This window comes from Macrotis lagotis, chromosome 1 (genome assembly GCF_037893015.1).
Source record: "Macrotis lagotis isolate mMagLag1 chromosome 1, bilby.v1.9.chrom.fasta, whole genome shotgun sequence".
Taxonomy (NCBI): domain Eukaryota; kingdom Metazoa; phylum Chordata; class Mammalia; order Peramelemorphia; family Peramelidae; genus Macrotis; species Macrotis lagotis.
This window is the reverse complement of record NC_133658.1, coordinates 499,632,770-499,646,712: the sequence shown is the minus strand read 5'-3', so window position 1 is coordinate 499,646,712 and position 13,943 is coordinate 499,632,770. Positions and strand designations below refer to the sequence as shown.

General features: G+C 34.9%; 1 pseudogene; it reads left to right on the top strand.

Annotated features, from left to right (window-relative positions):
• The first annotated feature begins 12,911 nt into the window (after positions 1 to 12,911).
• Positions 12,912 to 13,387, top strand: LOC141520629 (NADH dehydrogenase [ubiquinone] 1 alpha subcomplex subunit 8 pseudogene; annotated as a pseudogene).
• Positions 13,388 to 13,943: the final 556 nt, after the last annotated feature.

The following is a 13,943-nucleotide window of genomic DNA, read 5'->3' as shown; positions in this document are numbered from 1 at the left end:
TACTCACAGAATAATTGAATTCTATCTCAGGGCAGAAACCACTTCTGTAGAGGTGGACCACTGCCTGTATGGAGGGACCAGGAAATTTCCCAGAGAATTATGTTTGATGCTTGCCTAAAACCATTCCAATAGGGCAGTTTTTTTGATCCTGTTTTACTCACTGGAGTAGTCATTGTAATAGTTAAGAGTGAGAGAGAAGGAAGAAAGAAAGAATAAATTCCATAAGACAATCCATTCATCTTCTACAATGGAGATAGTTAGGGCTCTTTATCAATACTGTGAACCACCCAGGATTCTAAAGATTCCATGTGACTCTGCTGGGATCTATCTTAAATCCTAGCAAGCTCCCTCTCATCAATATCCATACCTCTGTCCATAGCTTGCTGGGTTGGGCTGCATGGTAGTGGTTGCCAGGAAGATTCTGGCTGTTTTTACTCTTCGTGAGTCCGCCCCTGCCATTCCCTCATCCTTCTGGGTGAATGCTTCTAACACTGTGGTGAGCAGCCAAGGTATGAAATCCTTTTTTTCTTGGTTAATTTCTTGTTCCTAAGCAAGCCATCACTCAGGATTCTGGGAGTGCAAGAGATAAGCCCTCTTGCACCTCTGTAATGCAAGTTTGCTAAGTAGCTGGACACCAGGCTCCACAGGAAAACTCGTTCCTTTGACACTTCCCTCCCCCCTTCTCCTCCTCTTTTCTTTTTTTTCCTCCAAAAAAGCTAAAGTCAGGAATAAGCTTTTCATTTCCACTGCTGACACCAGATTGTAGTGCAGAGGAGTTCAGATGAAATGCAGCAGCCAGCCCACATAGAGATAGCTTTAGCAAACTTTAGTGCTATATATAAGGGAATGAAGAAAATAGTTGATAGCAAGGAAAATCTCAGTATGTGGCCTCTATACCCACAGTGGAAGCACACAGTGGAAGGGCGGAGGTCATTCCCATTCCAAATGACAGTACAAAGTCTCTCATGGTTCAAAACTCTATCTCATTGGAGACAAAGAGCTAGTATGACTTTCTGAAGTAAAGTAATGGTATTTTCTAAATTGCTAATAAGAAATGAGTAATGAGTACCATCTGACAAAGAGGTTGAAAATGGGAAACTGGTGTTATACCAATCAAACTGGTTTTTGCTGGTTCACAATACAATGGTAGCTATTTGATTATCCCATTCTGTTTATCTATTCTGTTTCTGTTTTCTTGGTAAACAGTATAGGGCAAAATTTCCAAAACTGTTTTAGAATATAGATGACTAGGTTTCAAGTCCAACTTGGATATATGGTGGGTGTATAAACTTTTATGATTCACTCAAATTCTTAGTGCCTGTAGACCACACCAAGAAGATGAATTATAGACGTTATTGGTCTTTATGGTGAAGGATATTCATATCCCAGTACTTCTAATCAACAAACCTTTCCACATGAATGGAATGTAGGATATGCCTAAAAATGCAACTCATAGAATCCAAAGCTTCAATTCATGATCATTCTAGGAAAGATCTAGAAAGATTGTTCTATCTATTATGTAAGATCTTAGAAGTTATTTTAAAGACATGCTGGTCAATGATATTATCAGGGGTTTTGGAAGCCTTTATTACCTGGCGTAATAGTGCCAAAAAAAATGAAAAGATACTATTCATGTCTGAGCAAAAAAAAAAATTACACTGGACATGCCACAGAAGATATTATCTGATTCTTATGACTGAGGAAGATACCATTCACCAGTTTAAGTACATCACCAACAGTATCTTGGAAACCTGCCACTTTCCAAAAGCTAATGGAAAAAGTAGTTAGAGACATGAGCAACCTAGTTTTCCCTAGGAAAGACCCTAGAAGAATATGAGGAGAGATATATGAACAAAGCTGGTCTGAAGGTGTCAAAATACAAGTAGGTTTTGTAATTGAGCATAGACCCAGAAAAGGTATATTGGGTATGCCCACATAATCTTAAAGACTTAAGAACTTTGGGGGGGATTTGGTGGTCATGAAAGCTTTATTAATAATTGATGATATTGTTAAACCATTCAATGACTTCACCAGTGTACATATGTTTGCAATTATTTGCAACTAGAGGAGCAAGAAATATGAACTTGTTTTAAAACCTACAAAGCCCTTTGGAGATGGAAGAAAAGAAAAATTATGAAAAGAACTTCCAACACTTCATCAACTGTCGTGTTTCAATGTTAGCTTATTCAGATCCAAGCAAACCTTTTGTTCTTCACATGAATGCCAGTCTAGAAGGCTTCAGAGTTATAGAATACCAAGAGAGTGATGGTCACCAGAGATCAAATGTATTCATCAACAGAGGTTTGATTGACCAGGAAATTCATCATCTCATCCAAAAACTTGGATTCCTCTTTTAATATCATTAAAACAATAGAGAATCACTCCCAGGTCTTCTAATTTGCCTCCTTCTAAGATTCTGGAATTCTAAAAAGCTATATGTATTATCTCCCCTTATAGGAATTTAAATGGTTTAACCCTTTTTAATCCCATATGATTGCTCACTTATGTTCTCCTTTTTATGCTTCTCTTGATTCCTATATTTGAATGTTAAATTTTCTTTTCAGCTACAGTTTTTTCATCAGGAATGATGAAAAGTATCTCTTTCATCAAAAAATCCATTTTTAATAGATTTTTTTGCTGGGTAAATGATTCTTAGTTATAGGCATATGTGCTTTGCCTTCTTGAATACATTTTCTATGTTCTCCTCCTTCTTTCTCCCCTCCATTTTCTTCTGCAGTTGGGGTTAAATGACCTGCACAGGGTCACATAGTTAGTAAGGTTCTGAAGCTATATTTGACTCCTGATGCTGTAATGGTCCTTCTGACTCCAGGCTCCAGTGCTCTGTCTACTTCATCTCTACTTATTTATGATTTATGCTAAATCTTGTGTGATCCTGAATTTGGTTCTTCAGTATTTGAATTCTTTTTTTTTTTTGACTGCTTGCAAGGGTTTTCCCTTTGACTAGGAGATCAAGATTTTGACTATAATATTACTGAAGGTTTCTTTCAGATGTTGTAGTCTTTCAATTTCTACTTTGTCCTCTGGTTCTAAGAGCAGTTTTATGAATTCTTAACATATTCACAGGTAGTTCACCAATTTTTAAATTATTTCTCCTTAATTTGTTTTACAGATTAGTGGTTTTTTAGGAGATATTTCATCTTTTCTTCAATTTTTGTCAGATTTAGATTTTATTATTTATAAATATCTTATAGTCATCACCTTCCATTTGGGCAATTCTAATTTTCAAGGAGTTATTTTCTTGGATAAGGTTTTGTATCTCTTTAAGCTGTTAGCTCTCTTTCCATATTTCTTCTCTAGCTCTCATTTCTCATTTTTTTAATTCATTTTTTAAAAATCATTTTAGCTCTTTTTAAAACTTTAACACTTAAAGGAATTCTTGTAAAACTTATGTCTAAGATGCTTTGAGAAAAAACACAGGTGTTTTTATGTTATATGTTATGTGTTTTATGTCTACCATCATAATGGGCTTTTATGACGCAATTATTATTTTTTATTTTTTCATTCTTCCATACTTCTTGACTTGGGAATTTATGTTGGTGGGCTCTGTCCACTTCTGGAGATAGAGTATGTCTAATTTGATCTTCTGTCCTTTTATACTTTTTCTGCATTTTATACCTTTTCTGCATTCACAGATCAGGGTGGGGGGCTGAGAGCTTTCAGTGCTCCCAAAATGGTATGAAACAGAGCAAGGTCCATTAACTGCCTTCCTAGGCTGAGCTTTGCTTGCTTCTGACCTAGATTTGGGTCTGTTGGCCTGTCCTTGGGTGGGAACTTCAGTGGACTACCATTCTTTGGATTCAGTCACTATTAGCCCACTGAGAGGCTCTGTATTCAGAGAAATTGAATTAATAGCTTCCTTTTGGCTTACAATTCCTGCCCTGGTTATTCCACTAAAAGCTTACATCTAAGCTAAAGTTAGAACTTAGTCATTGCTCTAGTCATAGCTACATTATCAGAATTTTTCTTTGCTTAGAACAAAGCTAAGGCCAATGCTCACATCTACTCTACTCTGCCCTAAATTTGTGGGCCACAGAGTTGCCATTTAGTACCTGTTCCTTCACCTAGCACTATTTCAGGGATCCTATATAATCAATTTTTTCCCTTGTGCTTTTTGTACTGGTATCCAGTCTCAATACTGTATCCCTAGTATAATATCCACCTGGTCATAATACATGATCCTTGTGATATGCTGTTGCAATCTCCTTGCTTATATTTTAATTTTCTGCATCAATATGCATTATAGAAATTAGTCTATAGTTGTTTTTTTAACTCTTCCTAGTTTAGGTGTCAGCGGCATATTTGTGTCATAAAAGGAATTTCATGGGACTCTTTCTTTCGCCTATTCTACCAAATAATTGTTCTTTAAATTTTTGTAGTATTCATTTGTGAATTCATCTGACTCTGGGAATTTTTTTTAGGAAGTTCATTGATGGCTTCATCAATTTCTTTTTCTAAAATGCAATTATTTAGGTATTTTGTCTCCTCTTCTATTAATCTGAGCAATTTATGTTTTTTATAAATATTCATCAATTTGCTCAGATTTTCAGATTTATTGGCATATAATTGGGCAAAATGTTTTCTAATGATTGCTTTCATTTTCTCTTCATTGGTGGTGAATTCACTCTTTTCATTTTTGATACTAGATATTTAGTTTTCTTCATTATTGTATGATCAAATTAACTAATGTTTTATCTATTTTATTGATTTTTTATAAAACCAGCACCTACTTTTATTTATTAGTTAAATAGTTTTCTTACTTTCAGTTTTATTAATCTCACCTTTGTTTTTCAGGATTTCCAATTTAATGCTCAATTGGGGATTTTAAATTTGGTCTTTGTCTTGTTTTTCTTTTCCTTTTTTTTTTAGTTTATTGATCTTCTCTTTCTCCATTTTATTTAGAGAAATAAATTTTCCCCTAAGTACTACTTTGGCATGTTGTCTCATTGTTTTCATTCTCTTTAATGAAATTATTGATTTTTCTATGATATGTCCTTTGATTCTCTTATTCTTTAGGATTAGATTATTTAGTTTTCAAATAATTTCTAATCTATCTTTCCACTGTCCTTTTTTAAATGGAATTTTTATTGTATTATTGTATTATGATATGAAAATGACTCATTTAATATTTTAGCCTCTCTAAACTTGATTCATGCCTAATACATGGTCAATTTTTATGTAGGTGCCAGATGCTAAAAAAAAGATTTATTCTTTTCGATTCCCATTCAATTTTCTCCAGAGGTTTGTCATATTTAACTTTTCTAAAACTCTATTCACCTTCTTAGTTTCTTGGGCTTCTTTGGTTGAATTTATCAATTTCTGAGAGGGGACAATTAAGGTCCCCTACTAGGATAGCTTTAATATCTATTTCTTCCTTTAAGAATCTGGATGCTACTTCCCTTGGTGTATATATGTTTAGTATTGATATTACTTCATTGCCTATGGTATCTTTTAGTAAGATGTAGTTTTATTCCTTATCTATTTTAATTTGATCTATTTTTGTTTTTGCTTTGAGATCATTATTGCTACCCCTGCTTTTTTTTTTAACTTCAGATGAAGTTGGGGCAGCTAGGTGGTGCAGTGGAAAGAACACTGGCCCTGGAGTCAGGAGTACCTGAGTTCAAATCCAGCCTCAGACACTTAATAATTACCTAGCTGTGTGGCCTTGGGCAAGCCACTTAACCCCATTTACCTTGCCAAAAAACCCTAAAAAAAATTAAAAAGAACTTCAGCTGAAGTCTAATAGATTCTGCTCTAGCCCCTTACCTTAACTCTGTGTATGTATCTAAGTCTCTCTTCTTCAGGTATGTTTTGTGTAAACATATTGTAGGATTCTGATTTTTGATCAATTCTGCTATTCTCTTTCATTTTATGGGACAGTTCATCCAATTCATATTTACAATTATGATTACTATGTATTTTCCCCTCCATTCTATTTTCTCCTGCTTGTCCTCTCTCCTTTTTGACTCTTTCCCTCCTCAAAAGTGTTTACCTTCTTTTCACCACCTTCCCCTAGATGCCCTACTCTCTGTCAGTCCCTCTTTCCCCATACTAAATCTTTTTCCTTATCTCCCTGTAGGGTAAGATAGATTTTTATACTTAACTGTGTTGAAGGAATGTTAGAGGCTGCAGGGGACCTGATAGCTTACCTAATGCTACACTGAGGAACATGAGGGTCTGAAATCCTACTAGCTACTTTCACCTGAGACTGTGCTTAGACACAAGGAGAAAGGGGGACTATCTACTGGTTTGCTGAGACAGGGTCTGCTTCTGGCTTGCCAGGCAGGATGCTTCCTATCCTTGACTGCACTCCCCTTTTACCTAGGTGAGACAGACTTTTCCTGCTGACCTTCCAAGTCTCTTGGACTAAAAGATTATTTCATCCCATCTTTTTACTGGTTCAGAATTCATTTTGGAGTGCTACTTTGTGGTTGTTTGGAGGTGAATATGGGAGAATTCAGGTGATTTTCTGCTTACTCCACCATCTTGGCTCCTGGAAGTCTGAGCACAAAACTATTAATAGTCAGTCTAACACTATGATATGTTTGGATATTGGCAAGCAAATCTATAATCATTATGATCATCTCATAACATCTATTAACTGAGATATAGGAGCAGAGGAAGACCAGGGGAATTGGACTCAATTTTCAAGCTTCATAATAAGAAAGAAGAAGTTGGAACATAGAGAAAGTCTATTAACCTAGACTGTGCTGTGAACATATACTTTGGCCTGGTCATCATTCCAACTCTAACATACCACCTGAGAATAAGCACAAAAGAAACAACAGCAGGGTCACATGCTCAAGTAGTAAGGAATTTTCTGTATTTGAAAGAATGATGAACCCTGGCATATTTGGTCAGAATCCCTTGGAGTTGCTTGAGTGATCCCAATGTGGTGACTTCCACTATGGTGGATCATCATTCAGAAGTAGTGAGGTGCTGGCTGCAACATCCAAGTTAAAGGGGGCACCAACAGAAGAGACAATCCGTTTCCAACAAGAATACTTTGTCATGCAATTTGGGGCTATCTGCACTGGAGAATACCATCTGTATCCAGAGAAAGAATTGTGGAGTTTGAACAAAGACCAAAGACTATTACCTTCAATTTAGAAAAAAAATCCATTATCTTATTATGTAATTTTGCTATCTCTTATACTTTATTTTTCTTCCTTAAGGATATGATTTCTCTCTCATCACATTCAACTTGTATCAATGTATACCATGGAAACAACGTAAAGATTAACAGACTGTCTTCTATGGGGGGTGAGGGGAGGGAAGCAAGAATGGGGGAAAAATTGTAAAACTCAAAATAAATAAAATCTTTCTTTTAAAAAAAGAATATTTTTGTCATGGCATGGGGCAAGGTGGGGTGGGAGGTATTGACAAAGTCAGATCTTCATAGTAGTGGCTGATTAACAGCAATGTCACAGTGGCCATAGTTTAATAGTTCAGGTTCGTGGGGAGCACCACTGTCTAATAAATTATGATATTTCATTCTTTTGAAATCCTACTAGCTACTTTCCAAGTCTATCACCTCTTGAACAAAGTCCTCAGCTTCTTATTTTCCTAACCATGCTCTACCATATTTTTTCACCATATTCACCTTTTCTCATTGAAGTTACCAAGTATCAGAATGTAAGTTAAGTTCAGAGAGTCTTGCCTCATTCTTCATAGAATTGTTCTTCCTCTTCATGTTCATCAACTGATGCTGGTCTCTAATTTTCAGAGTAGTCTTCTTGCCTTGGGCAGCTAGGCAGCATAATAAATAGAGTTCCAGACCTGAAGTCAGGAAGACCTGAATTCAAATGCAGCCTCATACACTTACTAATTGTGTGACTCTGGGCAAGTTACTTAACTCCATTCTTCAGTTTTCTCATCTGTAAAATGATCTGGAGAAGGAAATGACAAAATATTCCAGCATCTTTGTCAAGAAAATCTCAAACAGGGTCACAAAGAGTTGAATACAACTGAAACAACTGAACAACAAGTCTTCTTGCAAATATTTACCATCTGTACTTCAATACAAGATGAGATATCCCATGAAACAAAGCTCTTGCTGCTTTTGGTATACGAAGAAGTCAAGTCTCCCAACTCTTTTTCAAGTCTTTTCAAAGAGTTCCTGTGAAGCACCTTTCCATTTACTTTCAACTTTCTTACTTCTGGTTTCATTTATAGCAAAAATTTCAAAAATGAAAGAATTCATCTCCTATAGCAATGTTTTACATTGGTGCTAGATTCAATATCACATTTAGAATATCAACAATCAAATTCAAATTTATAGAAGATCTAAAAAAACTGCAATTCTTAGCACTTCATCACCCCCCCCCTCTCTTATATTTGGAAGTTTTCATTTCACGGTTTCTTTCAAGAGGTATTAGAAGATTTTTTTTTCTATTTTTCTGGGAAGTTTCTATTTATGATATCTTGAAATATGATATTCAGAATTTTGAGGGGCAGGGAGTCATGATTTTCTGATTGTTGCTGATGATGTGTTGACTGGATGCTGGTCTGGTCCTCTTCCTGGTGGAGATGGAGCAGATAATTGGTGCAATGAATAAAGCAAAAAGCTTGAATTCAAGAAGACCCAAGTACAAATTTGGTCTCAGATACTTTATAGCTGTGGGACTCCTCTCTTATTCAGTTTCCTCAAGTATAAATGAAAAGATGATAATAGTAGCACTTATCTCCCAGGGTTGTTGTGAAGATCAAATGAAATAATATTTGTAAAGCACTTAGTAGGGCCATATTCTCTTTTCTTCTGAGTGGCCCCATGAAGTACTGCAGATGGGAAGGAGATTCTTGAATCTCTATGCTGAGTGATTCTCTTACTATCTCCTAATGTGAAACTGGACTTGGTCTTCCATTTACCCTAGTGTGTCTCTACTTTCTGCTTCTGCAGAATTCTGGATGCTTTCCAATACCAGATGGAGGTATTTTAGTTGATTTTCCAACTCTCTTTATCATTAATCTTTTTGGTACATCTTTAGGGCTTTACCAAGGTATTTAGGGTAGGAGAGGAGATCTGAGCTCTTCTATAAATCCTAACACAATATTCCCCTAATCGTTATATATTTTAAATTGCAAAGAACAATTTTCATTCATCTTTTTTTTTAGATTTTTTTTCAAGGCAATGGGGTTAAGTGGATCATTCATCTTTTATAAAAATATCTAGAGCAAAATAAGTTAACACAAATTGAGAAAATAGCTAAATCTGAAGATATTCAAGTCTATTTCCAAAGTTACACATGTTTACTGAGGTTTGTTGGAATACCTAATTATGCCCTCCCTCTTTTTTTTAGGTTTTTTTTTTTTGCAAGGCAAATGGGGTTAAGTGGCTTGCCCAAGGCCACACAGCTGGGTAATTATTAAGTGTCTGAAGTTGGATTTGAACTCAGGTACTCTTGACTCCAGAGCCAGTGCTCTATCCTCTAAGCCACCTAGCTGCCCCTTGCCCTCCCTCTTTTTGAGGACAATTTTCCTCAGTTTCTCCTCTCCAGTCAAAGTTTGATAAAACGCCCCACTTTTTAGTTCCAGCTTAGCAACTATAGTGTTGAGACCCTAACGTTGTAAAAGCAATGTTTCTAGTATTATTTGACAGTAACCAAGTTTATAGATTGACATGAAGAAATTGAATATAAGGGAAGAAGTACAGAGAGAAAAAAAAGGGAGAAAGGGAAGGAGTATAAATGAGTCATAATCATAGTACTGTAGATTTGTGTTATTGTGGGCAGAATGAGGCAGGGTGTGATGCAAAAATATAATGAGAAAGAGGCCAAGAAAAAACTTTCTCTGAAGATAAAAGAAATCATAACTCAATGAAACAGTGATTTATTATTACTGTGATGCTAAGAGCTTGGTCATCCAGCCCTAATGTACAGAGTAGTTCTCTGTGTGTAAAATGCTTCGAAGAACAATTATTATAATATTCTTGCTATTTTTTTGGCAAAAAACAAATGTTTAATACAACTAACATAAGAGGAGTAGAAAATATTAAGAAATGCAACAGATTTTCCAAGGAAATACTTATGTAAGAAATATATATTACAAATCCCTGGAGCTTATAGTTATGCTAACCACAGATAAATGAAATTGACCTTTGTTGCATTTGCAAAATAAATAATAGCTATATCATTTTTGCATTATTTTTTAAAATTCTATATTTTATTTTTATTCTCACTATTATGATCTCTTAAATTATTATAAAATATTAAGAATTCTCTTATTTTGAATTTGAACCATTCAAAATTATTGCATTATTTTTATTTTTTCTTAAATAACAAATAGACTGGACAGTATGGCAAAGTACTCTATGACTCAACTTGTCCCAATAGATAGATTAATCTCTAGATGAACTAAAAAACAAACAACTCTGAAAGACTAGGAAGTATATTGTATTTTTTCCTATAAAAATTAATATGCCAAATATATCATTGAAGTTAGAAATCCTCTCTTCATTTATATTAGAAGCAGGTTACATGTCTGGCAGGTTGGTGAAGGGAGGGGATGTCTCTCTGAGTTCAACTCCATTTCAAAATAACAAAAAGTGTTCAAAATAATTTGAAGCCTAGATTCACTGACCTATGAGGGTCAGTCCTTGAAGAATACTCAGATATTCTTTGCCTGTTTCCAATATATCTAAGTGGAAAATTTGAGGAGTTGGTTTCCAGCCATGAATGACTCAGGGAGTTGGTACTGTATGATGTTAAAAATGGCAATGAAGCTGCAAGAATTGATAACTCAGCAGCTGCTGAATTGGAACTTATTGTGCATACAAAAGGAATGACCTGCCCATCTTTTCATCTTTTTCCTTTCTAACTCTGAGGAATTAAAATGTAAAACTGTTTTGATCTTATAAAGAATTAGGTGAGAGATAGGTTTCAGCTTTGTCTCTCACCTGACTATGGCAGTAGTGGATACAATTGGACATCAGTTCACCTGGCAATAGCAGCAATGTATACATGGTCACTTCTTACAAGATTCTGTGGTGCATACAAAAGGCAAAGGACAAGTGAAGCATGAAACAACACCTAATCTCATAGAGCTTGCATTTTATTGGAAGGGTGTGGGGAAAGGGAAAAGGATGTATATTGTATCGATAAAATAATAATAATAATAATAATAATAATAATAATAATAATAAATAATATTAAAAATAAATACAGGATAATTTCAAGAGTAGGGAAAGGTACTACCAACTAGAGGGAGTTAGGAAAAGCCTTACGTAGGGGATGCTTCCAGTTTTAAGCTTTGAAGAAAGGTGATTCTAAGAGATGAAGGGAATGAGAGAATTTCAGGTAAAGATCAGGTACTTTCCAGGATTGAAGCTCAGCATGCCCAGAATGGATATAGATAAATAGAAGGTCACGTCTGTTTTCCTGAACTGTGGAGTATGTGACAGAGAATAATATGTACTAAATATAGAAAAGGGGCCTTATTCTAATTGGAAAAATTCAAATAGAAATTTGTATCTTATCCCAAAAGCAATAAAGCTTTACCTTATTATAATCACTAGGGCTATATGAGCTAGGAATTTTTAAGCAGGAAAGTAACATGGTTAGACAACACAAACTTTAGAAATATCACATTTGTGTGGATTAAAAAGGACTTGGCAGGAAGGTCAAATAGGAGGACACTATGATGGAACAATATCTTGAATATTCTTAGTTCCATGCAAGTTAAGTTAATTTTTCCTTAAAAGACATTAGAACACTCTTGATATTTAATTGACTCAGTGGGCTAAAACTCAGGCCATTAACATGATCTGTCGGTCCTTTGGATACATGAGGTACAGGACATTAGGATTGGGATCCTTCCCTGGGTCTTCAGCATGAACAAGACTAGGAAACTGAACTCAGCTAAATGAATGCTTTATCATGTATGAACAAATTAATTACTAACTTGATAAACATTAATTAAATGTTTGGCCCAAAAAGAAGCAAAAGATGATCCCTGTTTTCAAGGAGTTTGCAATTTAATGTGGAAGATAAAAAGTAAACAAATAAACACAAACTATTAAAAATAATATGTAGGAAATAATTAAGAGAAAAGGAATTAGAATTTAGAGGGACTGAGAAAAGAAAAAAGGATTTTAATAAATCAATCAATAAGAAGTAAAGCAAGTAAATAGAATTTTAGATAAGTTATTTATGATAAGTATCTGGAGAGAACTGAATAGAAATAGAATGGAAAATATCTTTTCCTCAGCAGTAATGGTACCTTTAAAAAGACTAACCATATATTAGTACATAAAATTTTTATAATTAAAAGCAAAAAAAAGGCAGAAATATTAAGTTTTCATTTCAGATCACAATGCAATAAAATTATAACAAATAAGGGATTAAAAACTAATTGGAGATTAAATGACCTAATCTTAAAGAATGAATGAGTTAAAGTACAAATCATGGAAATAATCAGTAATTTCATTGTATAGAATGACAATAATGAGTCAACTTTTCAAAACCATGAGATACAGCAAAAGCAGTAATCAGAGAAAAATTTATATATCTAATTATTTAATTAATAAAATTGAGAAAGAGCAAATCAAAGAATTGAATAAGCAATTAAAAAACTGGGAAAATGACAAATTAAAAATTCCTACCCACTAAATTGGAAATCCTAAAAATTAAAGATGAAATTAATAAAATTGAGTCTAAAAACATTGAATTAATAAATAAAAGTAGGAGTTAGTTTCATGAAAACACTCATTAAAATAGATAAACCATTGGTTAATTTGATTTTTTTTAAAGAGAAAAAACCAAATCACTAGTATTAGAAATAAAAAGAATGGGTGCGTCACTGCGGTGCGACTCGGGAGCGGAGTTCAGGAAAGGGGACTTCAAGGAGAGCCGGGCAGGAGCGGGCTGGCCTGGGCCCCGCGCACCGCCGCTGCTGCCATGCCGGGTGTGCTGGAGCTGCCCACCTTTGAGGACCTCAACGTGCAGGAGGTGAATGTCAGTTCTGCCATACTAAAAGCTGCAGCCCATCATTATGGTTCACAGTGTGATAAAGTCAATAAAGAATTTATGCTTTGCCGCTGGGAAGAGAAGGATCCAAGGTGAAGTTTAGGTGAAGGGAAACTTGTCAATCAATGTGCTTTGGAATTCTTCAGGTTACAAAAGTGAGCACAACCCGACTTCTACCCGAGAATCCCTATCATTCTAGACCAAGACCAGGGCCAAATCCTGCCTTTGAGGGAAATTTGAAGCCTGCAAAACATGGCCGTCGATTCTATTTCTGGAATTGGTAGAAGAAAGAATTATATCCAGGGAGCTCAAACTTGAAGACAGCCTTAAGCAATGAGTACAGAATTAAGACTCTTGTCCAGCTTGTCTGCAGGACCAGTAGGTCCTTTCCAGAAAAATTAAAAAAAAAAAACCCTAAAAAAAATAAAATAAAAAATTAAAAGAATGAATGTGCTACTTACAAAGATGAAACTAAAGCAATTATTAGGAATTAGTTTGTCCAGTTATCTGCCAATAAATTTAACCATTTAAATGAAATGGAAGAATATTCACAAAAAATATAAATTGCCTAAATTAGCAGAAGAAATTGAATTTCTAAATAGACCTATTCTGGAAAAAAAAATTGGACTATAAATGAACTTCTTAAGAAAAAAAGCACCAGGGGTGGCTAGGTGGCATAGATAAAGCACCGGCCTTGGAGTCAGGAGTACCTGGGTTCAAATCCGGTCTCAAACACTTAATAATTACCTAGCTGTGTGGCCTTGGGCAAGCCACTTAACCCCATTTGCCTTGCAAAAAAACCTAAAAAAAAAAGCACCAGAAAAAAAAATACAAAAAGAAAAAGCATCAGGATCAGACAAATTTTCAAGTGAATTCTATCAAATATTTAAAGATTAACCAATTCCAAATTAAATAAATTATTTGGGATAGGCAAAGAAAGGATCCTACCAACTCCTTTTATAA